This window comes from Cynocephalus volans, chromosome 3 (assembly GCF_027409185.1).
Source record: "Cynocephalus volans isolate mCynVol1 chromosome 3, mCynVol1.pri, whole genome shotgun sequence".
In the NCBI taxonomy this organism is placed as follows: Eukaryota; Metazoa; Chordata; class Mammalia; order Dermoptera; family Cynocephalidae; genus Cynocephalus; species Cynocephalus volans.
In genome coordinates, this window is record NC_084462.1 from 111,272,047 (window position 1) to 111,287,012 (window position 14,966).

The window sequence follows — 14,966 nt, forward strand, 5'->3', positions numbered from 1 at the left end:
CCTTTTTGATCCAGTCAGCCAGTCTGTGTCTTTTGATTGGGGAATTTAAGCCTTTTACATTAAGAGTTGTTATTGAAAGGTGTTGATTTATTCCTAGCATTTTATTGGTTGTTTGGTTGTCTTAGGTGTCTTTTGTTCCTTGCTTTCTGATTTACTGTTTGGTTTCTGTGTTTGTTGGTTCCTTAGGTTGTAGATAGCGTTTTTGTTAGCTTGTTTTCTCTTCATGAATGCCATTTTTATTATACTAGTGGGTATTGATTTTTCTTGGGTTTTTATGGCAGTGGTAGTTATTTTTCAGGAACCAAATCCAGTACTCCCTTGAGGATTTCTTGTAAGGGTGGTCGTGTGGTAGTGAACTCCCGCAGTTTTTGTTTGTCTGAGAAATATACTATTTGCCCTTCATTTCGGAAGGATAGCCTTGCAGGATAGAGTATTCTTGGCTGGCAATCTATGTCTTTTAGTATTTTGAAAATATCATCCCATTCCTTTTTAGCTCTTAGGGTTTGTGATGAAAAGTCTGATGTTAACCTGATTGGGGCTCCCTTATAGGTGATTTGATGCTTCTCTCTTGCAGCTTTTAAGATTCTCTCTTTGTCTCTGAGTTTTGCCAATTTGACTATGACATGTCTTGGAGAAGGCCTTTTTGGGTTGAATACGTTTGGAGATCGTTGAGCTTCCTGGATCTGAAGATCTGTGACTTTTCCTATACCTGGGAAGTTTTCTGCCACTATTTTTTTGAATATGTTTTCAATGGAATCTCCATTTTCCTCCCCTTCTGGAATACCCATGACTCGGATATTTGAGCACTTAAGGTTCTCTGATATCTCTCTCAGATTTTCTTCAATGTCCTTGATTCTTTTTTCTTTCTTTTTGTCTGCTTGTGTTATTTCAAACAGCCCATCTTCATGTTCAGAGGTTCTCTCTTCAACTTTGACAAGCCTGCTGGTTAAACTCTCCGTAGTGTTTTTTATTTCGCTGAATAACTTCTTCAGTTCAGCAAGTTATGCTACATTTTTTTTCAGGACATTGATTTCTTTGTACATTTCCTCTTTCAGATCCTGTATACTTTTCCTCATTTCATCATGATGTCTAGCTGTGTTTTCTTGTATCTCATTCAGTTTCCTTAGAATTATCACTCGAAATTCCTTGTCAGTCATTTCAAGGGCTTCTTGTTCTATAGGATCTAGAGTTTGAGGTTTATTAACTTTTGGTGGTGTACTTTCTTGATTTTTTGTATTTCTGGTATCTTTTTTTTGATGTTTATTCATTGTGGCAGGGGGTTTCACAGTCCACCAGTTTGAGACTAATGACTAACTAGGATGTTGCTGTGGTTGCCAATTTCATATGGCTACCTCCGTGGCTGCTCAGTTGGCCTCTAGTGCCTTGTGTGTGTGGTTGCCTTGGTTCTTGGGCTTCTCTAGGGAGCCACCTTTCTGGTCAGCTTGGACTCTGCTGGGCTGGTGGATCACGTACCATAGGGTGTGTGATCGCTGTTGAGCTTTCACTTCCTGTGCAGGACTTCTCCCTGTTCCTGTGCTCTGGCCCAGGCTGTTGGATCATGCAGTGGCGACCCCACAGGGTGTGTGGATTCTGTCGAGTCTCCGCCTCCCTGGCCGCACATCTCCCCACTCTGTGCACACTGTGCTGGGCTGGGGCGTGTCTTCTGCAACCCTCGTCTATCAGCTGGGCCTTCAAGACCCTGCTCGGCACCGCCTCGCCCAGGAAGTCTACCAGGTTTCTGCTAGGCACAGACGACCGGTCACTCTGGGTGCCTTTGTAGCACTGTGTAGATCTTTCTCGGGTCTTGTTCACCTTTTTATCCCCCCGGTATAAACCGAGTCTAGCGCCTGCCTGCAGCCAGCTCTCCGGCAGGTTCAAGCGGACCTGGGAACTCTCCTACCACAGTATTCTCAACCAGAACTTGGTTAGGCTTTTTCCGAACTGGTGGCCGCAGAGATGGTATCTGCCTCCCAGTAACAGGAAGTTTACCGGGGGCCGGAGTCCAGGGTGTGATGGAGTGACAGTCGGCCCGCCTGTACTTCCTTGCCCTCCCGACACTGGCCGGGGATGCCCCACGCCACCAACCCACCAGAGAACCACAGAGGGAGTGGGAGGGGAGGCCGGCCCACAGGCTCCGGAAAGCCCCACGCCGGGCCAAGCAAGTGGGAAGGCTCAGTGATGGCCGAGCCGGGCGGAGCTGCTAGCACCTGGGAAAATGGAGGCAGCCCCAGGGCGGTGATTGACCTGGTGATGCAGGCGGGAGCCGTGTGGGCGTCAGCCCCCCAAACAGGGCTGGTCCAGGGGTCACTCACAGGGTTGTGCCAGGTTGGGTGCTCACTCTCTGCCTCTGGTTTGCTGCCTTCCCCGTTCTCGGCCGCTGCCGCCTCGGGCTGTTCAGTTGCAGCGTGGCTCGGGCGCTCCCATGAATTTTCTTTAATCTGTTTTACAATTTTAAACCAGGCTGTCAGCAAAGGTATCATTGTGAAGTTGACATTTAAAAAAGAGCCAAAGGATGCACCAAGAAAAGCTACTGGGATAATCTGAGGTGATTGTAAGGCCACTGGCTTTTATTCTGAGTGAGAAGGCAGGCCATTAATGATGTTTGAGCTAGGGGAGGAGGAAACATGATCTGATTTATGTTTTAAGATGGTCACTTCAGAAATTGGTTAATGGACACAAAGAATGATTGCATTTTGTGATTATGAAAATGCTAATTCTCCTGATTTGATCATCATACATTGTACCCAGATATTGTACCCTGCACTCCACAAACATGTGTAACCAGTTATGTTTCAGTAAAATAAAAATTAAAAATAAATCTAAACACTTTAAAAAGAATAAAAGGATTGCTTTAGCAGCTGTATGGAGAATAGAGTTGGCAGGCGAGGGCACAAATGATGAACTAAGTAATAAGCCTATTGAAGTTATTCAAGCAAGCAGTGACTTACACTAAGGTGCTGCTTTACACTAAGGTGACCCTGCCATTGTCATGTTCTGCCAGAATATGGATATATTCTGAAGGTAAGATTAACAGGATTTGCTGATGGAATGGATATAAGGTATGTACCAAAGAGTGAAGTCAAAGATTACTCCAAAATTTTGACTCATGTCAAAGGATGTATTTACCATTTACTAAAATGGGGAAGACTGCAGGTTGAGAATGAAGATCAGGAGTTTACTTTTGGACCTATAAAGTCTGAAATGCTTATTAGACATTCAAATGGAGATGCTGAATAAGCAGCTGAATATATACATCAAGAGTTAAGGAAAAAGTCCAGGGTAGAGGTTTAAATTTTGGGCATTTTTGTTTTATATCCATAAGTATAAGTAGAGCATAAAAGAGCATGAGGATGGGGCTTCAGAGCCCTGCAAGTCTTGGTGGGAGAATGAGGAAAATAGCAGTCAGGTAGGAAGACCCTAATGAGAAGGAGGTAACACCCTGAAGCCAAGTGACAGAGTTCATAGGGAAGGGAAGGATCAACTCTGTTAAATGCTACTGACAGGTGATGTCAGATGTGGCATGAAAGTTGGATTTAGCAACATGGTTATCATTGGTAAATTTGAACAGAGCATGTTAGGTGAAGAAGTAGACTTATTGGTATGGGTTCAATAGAAAATAATGGGAGAGTAATTAGAGATAGCTCAAACAGACAGTTCTTTTGAGGAGTCTTGTTATAAAAGGGAGAAGACAAATGAGGCATTAGCTTGAGAGGGACTCAAGATCAGTAGTTTTGTTGTTGTTGTTGTTGCTGTTTTTAAGTTGGAATAAATTTCAGCACTTTTGAATGCTGATGGGAAAAGATCTGGTAATAGAAAAAGTGATGATGCCAAAAGAAGTAGAGAATGGCTGGTGTGATGGCACCTAGTGGACAAGCATAGAGGTTGGTCTCAGATAACAGTATGGACACCTCATCCATAACACCAAGCAAGCAGAAAAAATATATGGATGAAGATGCAGGTAGGTATTAAAGGTAGTAGAGAGAACTGTGGCAATTTTTTTTCTGACTGTTTCAATTTTCTTGGTGAAAAAGGGAGGGATTTATAAATTTGAAAATGATAATTGTATATTGGATGTAGTGAGATACTTGGAAAGTATCGAGTCCATTTGAAGTTAGTTGTGCATTAAAAGGTAGACCAGTTAACAAATCATATATTTTTTTCTCATTGCCTTGTGTGAATTCAAAAGTAGAAATAGTTAGGGACTTAGATTTAAGCAGGGTTTGAAAGTGAGGTGGATGAGGGAGACTGAAAAGGCTGTAGGATTGTTGAACTGCAGGTCCTAGTAGGGCAGGAGAACTTTATTATTGTACTTAGAATTACTGAGCTTTTCCAGAACTGTCAATGGTTTGGCCAATCAGTCAAAGACTATAATTTTTGAACTCAAATATTATGATAGTATATATCCTAATTTAATCACAAGATAATCCTAAATTGAGTCAACTACCGGTCACTTAGAACTCTTGTTTTCTATAAACATAAACGTAGAAAGAATGTCTTGATTTTATTTTATGTTGGGAAATAATATATTACTTCCCAAAGATAGGTAATACCACATAAACTAAAGAGGGCATTGTTTGTCACAAATATTTTCAAAGTTCAACAACTTCTGTTTCTTTAATATTTGTAAACTCTGTTTTTTAATGACAAAATTAGTTCGCAGTTTTTCTTTATTTTATCTCTTCACAACACTTCTAGATTTCCACCCCATATATGTAGAAAACCTATGAATTTTATATGTTCATGATACAGAAATCCCACCTATCCTTGGGAAGACAAGAGAAAAAATTAATATAGGCTCTTGGACAGTTACATAACAACAAGAGAGCCTAGGAAGGGTGATAATTTCTATTACCTGCTTGCAACATTGCAAATATATGTCCTCCTAAAATTGACTTATAGAATCAAGCAATTCTAAAGCATAGTAGTCTTTTTCTTTGGGATGAGCATATGGTGAAAATCCTGTAAAAGAATCCAAGAATTGAAAAGCTGTTTTCCAGCAATTTTGCACAGAAATAGATATGAAAACTAGAGAAATGTTATGTAGTACTGAACCTCAGCTTTTTCTTGCTGTGATTGACACACAGAGATAAAAATGCCTACTATTCCTTCTGTATCACTTAACACCTACTTGAGGGCATGTAAATAAAAATATGAAATAAATATAAATATTTAATCTATAATGGATTGTGAGACTCCTATCCTGGTGATAAAGCCTCTACTGTTTATGTATGTCATTGACTCTCAAATAAAAAATATCAGCAGATGCCAAGTTGAAGAGCTAAAGGATGAAATTATACTATTGTAACTTCTCAACTGTCAGACTAAAGCACCTGGAACCACTAGACTTGAGCAGACGTTCCTAGCAATGAAGCTGTGAGTAGTTTTATACACCTGATTTTCCTGTTTACATCTCTTTTTTTCCTTCTTTTTATACAGATACGCTTGCATTACCAGTCATAATCTTGGGCATTACTTAGGAGAGACCAGATCAGAAAGATGACTTTCTCAGAAAAGTTTCAAATAAGTTGGACTCAGATATAGGATAAGCTGTAGGCACAAATGTCAAGTAGGTATAATTTATTCCCAGTGACCATGCCCCATAGAAACTTTGAACTCTTTGAAACAACTTTGAAAAAAAAAGGCAATATGTATAAAACTACAGTTTTCAGAAATTGGAAAACAGGCACATAGGATGGTGATCCCCATGAAAAGGAAAACAAATGAAGTGAGAGTGAGCCCCTGTGATTCAGCTTATTGCAGGCAGTTTTTAGGTCACAGTGCAGGAAGAAAAGGGGGCCCAACTGTCTCGCTGGGTGGAGGGAAAAGAGCTCAGAGTTTGAGGAGCACAAGACAGCTAGAATTCATAAGGCAGAGTACCAGAGAAAAGGGAGATATGTGGAGAGAGATATCTGGAGTTCTGTAGAGGTTCCCTCTTGAGACTTCAGCTGAATATTCATCAACACATGCAAATGAGAAGACTAGAAAGATTGGGGCAAGAGTACCCCCCCCAAAGAAAACCCCAAACAAACAAACAAACAAACAAAACACAAATAGAACAAATCTCCAAGACCCTACAGCGCTAGAAATAGTTTGATTTCCAAACCATAGGGGAAAAGACCTGTCAATACATAAAGCATTGAATAGAATTCTCAAAATGATAATTCTTCAGTAGGAGGCCAAACTAGTCCTACACATGAGCTGTCTTAGATCTGCCTAAGAAAGCTTGGAAGCAAGCCTTGAAATGATCAAACTGTTTTCAAATAATTTAACTATATCCTAGAACAAAGCCCCCAAATAGTTAAAGAAATACAAAAAAAAAAAAAAATCACAATGTCTGGCATCCAATAAAAAATTACTTTGAATGCAAAGAAGTAGGGAAATAGAACATATAATAAAGAAAAAAATCAATCATTAGTAACAGACCTATAAATGACATGAGTAATTAAATTTGTAGAAAAGTACCTTGCAATAGCATTTAGAAATATACTTCATTGTGTTCAACGAAGTAGAAGAAAGTGAACAGGACAAATGGAGACACAACATATGTACATACACGATACACACACCCTTATAGATATACATTCACATATATATATGCATGTGTGTGTGTATATATATATATACATATATATATATATACATATATGTATACACGTATATATATACACACACATAGATATACACATACAGATATCCAAATCACACTTCTGGAGGTGAAAAATACAATAAATAGAATTAACAGAAAATTAGACACTGCAGAACAGATTAGTGATCAACAGGACATAGCAATAGTAACTATACAAAATGAAATAAAAAGAAAATAAATGGAGGAGCATCAGTGAGTTGGGAGACAACTAGAAGCAACCTAAATACATGTAATTGGAGTCTCAGAAGGAAAAGATATCTGAAGGGTGTTAGAAAAATATATTTAAATAAATAATGGCTGAAAATTTTCCAAAGATTATTAAAACTATAAACACACAGATACCTGAAGCTCAACAAACCCAAAGTAGAAGAAATATAAAGGAAACTACACGGAGATAAATCATAACCAAACTGCTTACAACAGTGACACAAGCAAAATTCTAAAAGTAGCCAGAGCATGAAGACATACTACAGACAGAGAATCAAAGATAAGGATTTTCTCTTCATAAATAATACAGTCTAGAGGACAGTGGAATATCACATTTAAAATTCAGGGGAGGTTGGGGAGAAACTATCAATCCAAGAAAAATACCTTTGAAACATAAAAGTGAAATGAAGACTTTTTAAGAAATACAAAAGCTGAAAAAATTTATCACCAGCAGCTCATAAGGATATTAAAGGAACTTCTTCAAGCATAAGGTTAATAATACTGATGAAGACTGGATCTAAACAAAGGAACAACAACCAAAAAAATCAGTAGAATTCATCATAACCAACTAAAAAAAAAAACATATGATAATCTCAGTAGCTGCAGAAAATATACTTGGTAAAGTTCAATATCCATTTATAATTAAAAAAATAAAACTCTTGGCAAAGTAGGAACAGAAAAGAATTTCTTCAACCTATTAAAGGGTATCTATAAAAAATCCCAGAGCTAACATCATACTTAGTGATGGTGCCTTGAATGATTTTATCTATGACTGAAAACAGGACAAGAAAATACATTCTCACCACTTCTACCTACTGTTGTACTAAAAATCCTAACCAGTAAATTAAGGAAAGAAAAAAACAGCATACTTACTATAAAAAAAGAATACTGCCTTTATTCATGGAGTAAGTGATTTTTTATGAGGACAAGCCTAAGGAATCTCCAAAAAAATCACTAGATCTGATCATTGAGTTTAGCAAGGTGGCAAGACTCAAGGTCAATATATAAAACTTAAGTGTATTTTTATATACTAGCAATAAACAAAATAATATTTAGATTGAAAAGCCAATACCATTTACAACAACATAAAAAATATGAAAAACTAACAAATAAATTTAACAAAAGATGAGCAAGACCTATATCACAAGAACAAAATTTTGCAGAGATAAATTAACAAACTGTCAATTAGATGGGGTGATATAGCGTGCTCATTGATTAGAGAAATAGTGTTAAGATATCAATTCTCTCCAAAATGATCTATAGATCCAAAATAATTGCCAATCAAAATCCTCGCATTTTTTTGTAGACATTGACATGCTGATTCTAATATTTATATGAAAATGAAAAATTATAGAAGAGCTAAGATACTTTTTAAACAGAAGAACAATGATGGAGCAAACACACTGCCTGATTTTGTAACTTCTTATAAAGTTAAAGTAATCTACAGAGTGTGGAATGGGCATTAGGTTGACAGTGGATTGGTGGAACAGAATAGAGAGTCCAGAAATAGACTCAGACATTCAAGGGGTGTTCAAAAAGTTCATGGAAGGATTTGTATATATTTAATTCAATTTTTCAACAAAGTTTTCCAAATATCCTCATATATACTCAATTGGTTTTCAATACAGGTGCAAGGCAGTATAGTGGGAAAAGAACAATATTTTTAAAAAACATGGGTGGAACAATTGGATGACCCTCTGTAAAAATCAATCAATCAATCAATCAATCTTGACAACTCATCATATACAAAATTTAACTCGAACTTTATCATAGATGAAATTGTAACTGCTAAAACTATAAAATTTTTAGCGGAGAATACAGGAGAAAATATTTGGGACTTTGAGTTAGGCAAGCATTTCCTAAATAGTACATAAAAAGTACAAACTACCTCATACCAAAACCAGAGAAAGACACACAAAAGAAAACTATAGACCAATATCCCTAATGAACACAGATGTGAAGATCTTCAACAAAATACTAGCGAACAGAATTCAACAACACATTAAAAAGATCACATACCATGAACGAGTGGGATTCATCCCAGGAAGGCAAGGATGGTTCAACACATGCAAATCTATAAATGTGATATATCACATCGACAGAATGAAAAAAAAAAAAAAAAAAAAACATATGATCATTTCAATAGATGCAAAAAAAGAAGTCATTTGATAAAATCCAACACCATTTATGATAAAAATACTCAATAAATTAGGTATAGAAAAAATGTACTGCAATACCATAAAGGCCCACAGCTAAGATCATACTGAATGAACAAAAATTGGAGGCTTTTCCTCTAAGATCTGGAACAAAACAAGGATACCCATTTTCCCCACTCTTAAGGACTCCACCAAAAATATTACTAAAACTAATAATGAATTCAGAATAGTGTCAAGACACCAAACCAACACACAAAAATCAATAGCCTTCCTATACAACAATAATGAAATAGCCAAAGAAGAAATCAAGAAAGAAATCCCATCGTGATAGATATCAAAAAACTGAAATACCTATGAATAAATTTAACCAAGGAGGTGAAAGACCTCTACAATGAAAACTACAAAACACTGGTGAAAAATATTGAAGACGAAAGAAATGAAAAGCTATCCCATGTGCATGGGTTGGAAGAAAATATCAAATATCAAAATACCCATATTATCCAAAGCAATCTATACATTCAATGCAATCCCTATCAAAATACCAATGACATTCTTCACATGTGGGGTCCGCCGCCGGCCGACCCGAACAGCCCTAGCCTTGTTCCTTTTGGTGGGTGAGCGAATGGCCCGGGATTCCTCTTTCCCTCCTGTCCCCTTAGGAAGGAGACGGGGGAAGAGAGCCATGAAGAGAGGTGAGCACAGCCGCCGGCCCCAAAAACAGCCCGGTTAAAGGACACTCAGACGCGGCGGGGGTTCTGTCGAGCAGTTCCGTTTATTATCACACAAGCACTTGCTTTTAAAGGCAAATGGGGAAGGGAGGTTTTTTACATAATCTTATCATCTTAAAGGTCAAGAGAGCATGCATCCTGTCTCAATGACTAGCTATTGTAACCACGAGAGTGGAAGCGCGTATTTGGCCAATAAGGGCTAAGGCAAGGTTCCTGCAGACACTCCCACCCTACTTCCTCCCAGTGCCGTCTTAGGCTGCCACATTAATACGCCCTTGTGGGCCCATAATGGCACTGCTTGTAATGTCACTTAAGGTGGCATTAGTTTTTAAGGCCCGACATTCACAGAAATAGAAAAAGCAATCTTAAGATTTGTGTGGAACCATGAAAAACTTTGTATAGCTAAAGCAATCTTGAAAAAAAAGATAGTTTGATTGTAGCGGATTGAATTGTGTCCCCCCAAAACTCCCTGAAGGTTGAATTGTGTTCCCCAAGTTTTATGTATTGGAAACTTAGCTCCCACTGTGACTGTTAAGAGGGTGGGAAATCTTATCATGGTAATTGACAGGTGGGGCCTTGAAGAGGTGATTGGATTGCAGGACCATGCCATAGTGAATGGAAAATGGTGGTCAAGGGCATTGTTCTGAGGACTTGAAAAGAAGTGGAGAGTCTGTCTTTTTCTCTCTTGCTCTCTCTGTTCTCTCTGATTTCACCATCTTGCAATGTGAGACCCCTGGGTCACTGTTACCACCACCAGATGGACTTTGGACTTCCCAGCCTCAGAAAGTGTAAGCAATAAACATTTTTCTTTATAAATCACCCAGTTTCAGGTATTCTGTTATAGCAACACAAAGCGGACTAATACAGAAAATTGGTACCGAGGAGTGGGATGTTGCTATACAGATATCTGAAAATGTGGAAGCAGCTTTGAAACTGGGTAATGTGCAAAGGCTGGAGGAGTCTGGAGAACTTAGAAGAGCACAAAAAGATGAGGGAAGTTTGGAATGTCTTAGAAACTTATGTGGTGGCGAGCAGAATGCTGATAGAAACATGGACAGTAAAGGCCATGAGGCTGATGAGGTCTCAGATAGAAATAAGGAACTTATCAGGAATTGTACTAAAGATCACCCTTGCTACAACATAGCAAGGAATTTGGCTGCATTGTGTCCATGACCTTAGACTTTATGGAAGGTGGGACTTAAGAGTTATGAACCAGAGCATTTGGCGGAAGAAATTTCTAAGCAGGAAAGCATTAAGGAAGCTGTGTGGCTACTTGTAACAGCCAATGCTGAGTTATGGCAGCAAAGGCATGATGTAAAGCCAGAATTTAAAAGGGAAGCAGAATGTAAAGATTTGGAAAATTTGCAGCCTGGCCATGAGGTAGAGAAGTGGAGAGCAGGAGAAAAATGCGAAGGTGAAGCAGATAAACTGTTTGCTAAAGACATTAGCTTGGTGGTGAGGCAGCCAGATGCTAATAACCAGGATGATGGAAAAAAATGCCCTAAAGGCATTTGAGAAGTCTGGAAGGGTGCCCCATCCATCACAGACCCTGAGGCCTAGAAGGACTGAGTTGTCCCAGAAGACAAATCTGGGGTGCAGTTGCCCCCAGGAACCTGCTCCCTGCATCCCAGCTGCTCTGGCTGGAGCAGCCCCAAGTGTGGTTCATGCAGCAGCCCTGGAGAGTAGAGGCCTGAAACCTCGGTGGTATCCACATTGTGTTAAGTCTGCAGGCCAACAGGACACGAGAACAGTGGAGTCATGGCATCCTCCACCCAGATTCCAGAGGATGTATGGAAAAGCCTGGGAACATAGGCAGCGACCTGCCACAGGGGTGGAGCCACTGCAGAGGTCATCTACTAGAGTAATGCTGAGCAGACAAGTGGGGTCAGAGCCCCCACAGAGAACCCCCACCAGGGAAATGTCTAGTAGAGCCAAGGCAGTGGGGCTGTTGCCAGGACCCCAGGACTGCAGGGTCACTGGCAATGTGCAACGCAGTTCTGGAAAAGCTGTAGGCTCCAGCACTGCCCACTGGGCTGCACCTGGCAGAGCTGTGAGAGTGAGGCTGCCTGATGCTTTGGGGGCCCAGATTTCCCATTGTGCCCAGAATGAAGGAATTGGAATCAAGGAAGATTATTTTGGAGCTTTAAGACATAATGTATGTCCTGCTGGCTTTTGGACTTATTTGGGGCCTGTTTCTCTTTCTGGCCTATTCCTCCCTTTTGGAATGGGAATGTGTACCCAATTTCTATTCCACCATTGTATCTTGGCAATAGATAAATTTGGTTTTGTTTTCCAGATTCACAGCTGGAAGGACTTTTGCTTTTGGTCTCAGATGAGACTCTGGACTTTTAAGTTGGTGCTGGAACAAGCTAAGACTTTTAGGACTGTTGGGATAGAATGATTGTATTTTGTATGTGAGAGTGACATGAGTTTTGGGGGGCCAGGGGCAGAATAATAGAGTTTGGATATGTTGTCCCCACCAAAACTCATGTGGAAATTTGATACCCAGTGTGGCCATGTTGGAAACTGATTGAGTCATGGGGTGGATCCCTAATGAATGGATTAGTGCTCTCCCTGGGGGTGGGGGGATTAATGAGTGAGTTCTCGCTCTATTAGTTCCTGTGATAGCTGGTTGTTTAGAAAGACCCTGGCACCTCCTCTCTCTCCCTCTCTCTTGCTTCCTCTCACCATGTGATCTGCTTGGACACGCCGGCTGCCTGCTGCTTTCCGCCATGAGTAGAAGCAGCCTGAGGCCCATGCCAGATGCAGCTGTTCCAGAGTCGTAAGCCAAATAAACCTCTGTTCTTTATATGTTACCCAGTCTCAGGTATTTCTGTTATAGCAACACAAAACAGACTAATACAGTGATGGAGACATCACACTGCCTTTATATACCTAAAGCTATAGTAACCAGAACAGTATGGTACTGGCATAAAAACAGACAAATTGATCAATGGAATAGAATACAGAGCCCTGACCTGAAATAAATGCGCACATTTACACCCAACTGATTTTCGATAAAGGTGCCAAAAAAATATAATTGGGAAAAAAAACAGCCTCTTCAATGTATGGTGCTGTGAAAACTTGATAACCACACTCAGAATATTGAAATTAGACCCCTATCTCTCACTATACACAAAAATTAACTCAAAATGGATTAAAGACCTAAATTTAAGACCTGAAACTATGAAACTACTTGAAAAAACAGGAGAAATGCTACACAAAATGGGAATGAGCAGCACTTTTTTGAGTGAGGCTGCAAAGGCACAGGCTACTAAAGCAAAAAAAAAATACATAAGTGGAATTACATTAAACTAAAGAGCTTCTTCACAGCAAGTGACACTGTCAACAACATGAGGAGACAACCTACAGAATGGGAGAAAGTATTTGCCAAGTACACATCAGACAAGAGACTAATATACTGAATATATAAGAAACTTAAACAATTTAACAGCACACACACAAAAGTAACCCAATTAAAAAATGGGCAAAGGAACTAAACAGACATTTCTTGAAAGAGCACATACAAATGGCCAACAGGGACATGAAAAAATGCTCAACATCTCTAAACAGCAGGGAAATGAAAATTAAGACCAAAGTGAGATTTCATCTCATTCCAGTTAGAATGGCTGTTATCAACAAGAGAAAAAAATAACAAATGCTGGCCAGTATGCAAAGAAAAAAGAACTCTCCTACATTGCTGGTGGGAGAGTAAATTGGCACAACCAGTATAGAAAACAGTCTGGAGGTTTCTCAGAGAACTAAAAATATCCCAGCTATCCTACTGCTGGGTTTATACCCAGAGAAAATGAAATCAATATATCAAAAGACACCTGCACTCCCATGTTCATCATAGCCACTATTCACAATAACCAAGAGATGGAATCAATCTAAATGTCCATCAAGACAGGATTAAAACAAACAAACAAAATAAAACTGTGGTATATATACACAATGGAATGCTACTCAGCTACAAAAAAATACCTTGTCATTTGCAGCAACATGTGTGGAACTGGAAACCATCATAAGTGGAATAAATCAGGCACAAAAAGACAAGCACCACGTGATTTCATTCATATGTGGAATCTAAAAAAAAAAAAAGTGGTTCTCATAGAAGTAGAAAGTAGAATAATGGTTACTAAGCTTCCTGAGTGGGGTGGGGGATGGAGAAGTGGTGGACTAATGGGTACAAAACTGTGCTATCTATTCTAAGTGAATCACTGTGCAGTATATGCATGTATTGAAACAATATACTGTACTCCACAAATATGTACAAATAAGTGTTAAAATATTTTGAATAAAAAAGCACAAACAATTTTTAAAATGTCAATAAACTGGACTTTAAATTAAAAACATTTGCTCTTTAAAAAACATTGTCAGAAAGCTACAGATTGGGATAAAATGTTTACATAACATATATTTGACTAAAATTCTGGATCTGGAATACATAAAGTATTCTTATAACTCAAGAAGAAACAAAGGATTCAATATAAAATGGGCAAAAGATTTGAACAGGTACTTCACCAAGAAGATATACAGATAGCAAAAGACACATAATTCTACCATTCGCAGCAACATTGATGAACTCAAAAAACAATACGTAAGTAAGATAAGCCAGGCATAGAAAGAGAAATACTGCATGTCCTCACTCATAAATGAAAGCTAAAAAATAAGAAAGAGAGGAAGGAGGGAAAGAAAGAGAGAAAGAAAGAAGAAGCAAGCAATACAATAGTACATTGAACTTTCAGAAGAAGAGAACAGAACTGTGGTTAAGTGGGAAAGAGGGAGGGGAATGGGACTTAGGGAGAAACTGGTTAATGGACACAAAGAATGATTATATTTTGCGGTGAGGAATATGCTAATTATCCCAATTTAATCAGCACATATTGTATGCATATATCAATAGTCAACTCTGTATCCCACAAATATGTATAATCAATTACATTTCAATTAAAAAAAAGACATATAAAAAGATGCTCAACATCATTAGTCATTAGGGAAACAAATTTAAATCACAATATAATAACTACACATCCAACAGACTAGTTTTTGGGGGCCATGTGTTCTTGCTCACAACTATGCAACCCTGTTTTTATGGCACAAAAGCAGCCACAGGCAATACACAAATGAATGAATATGGCTATGTTGGAATAAAACTTCACTTATGGACATCAAAATCCAAATTTCATATAATTCTTACATTTTACAAAATATTTTTGTTTTGAATTT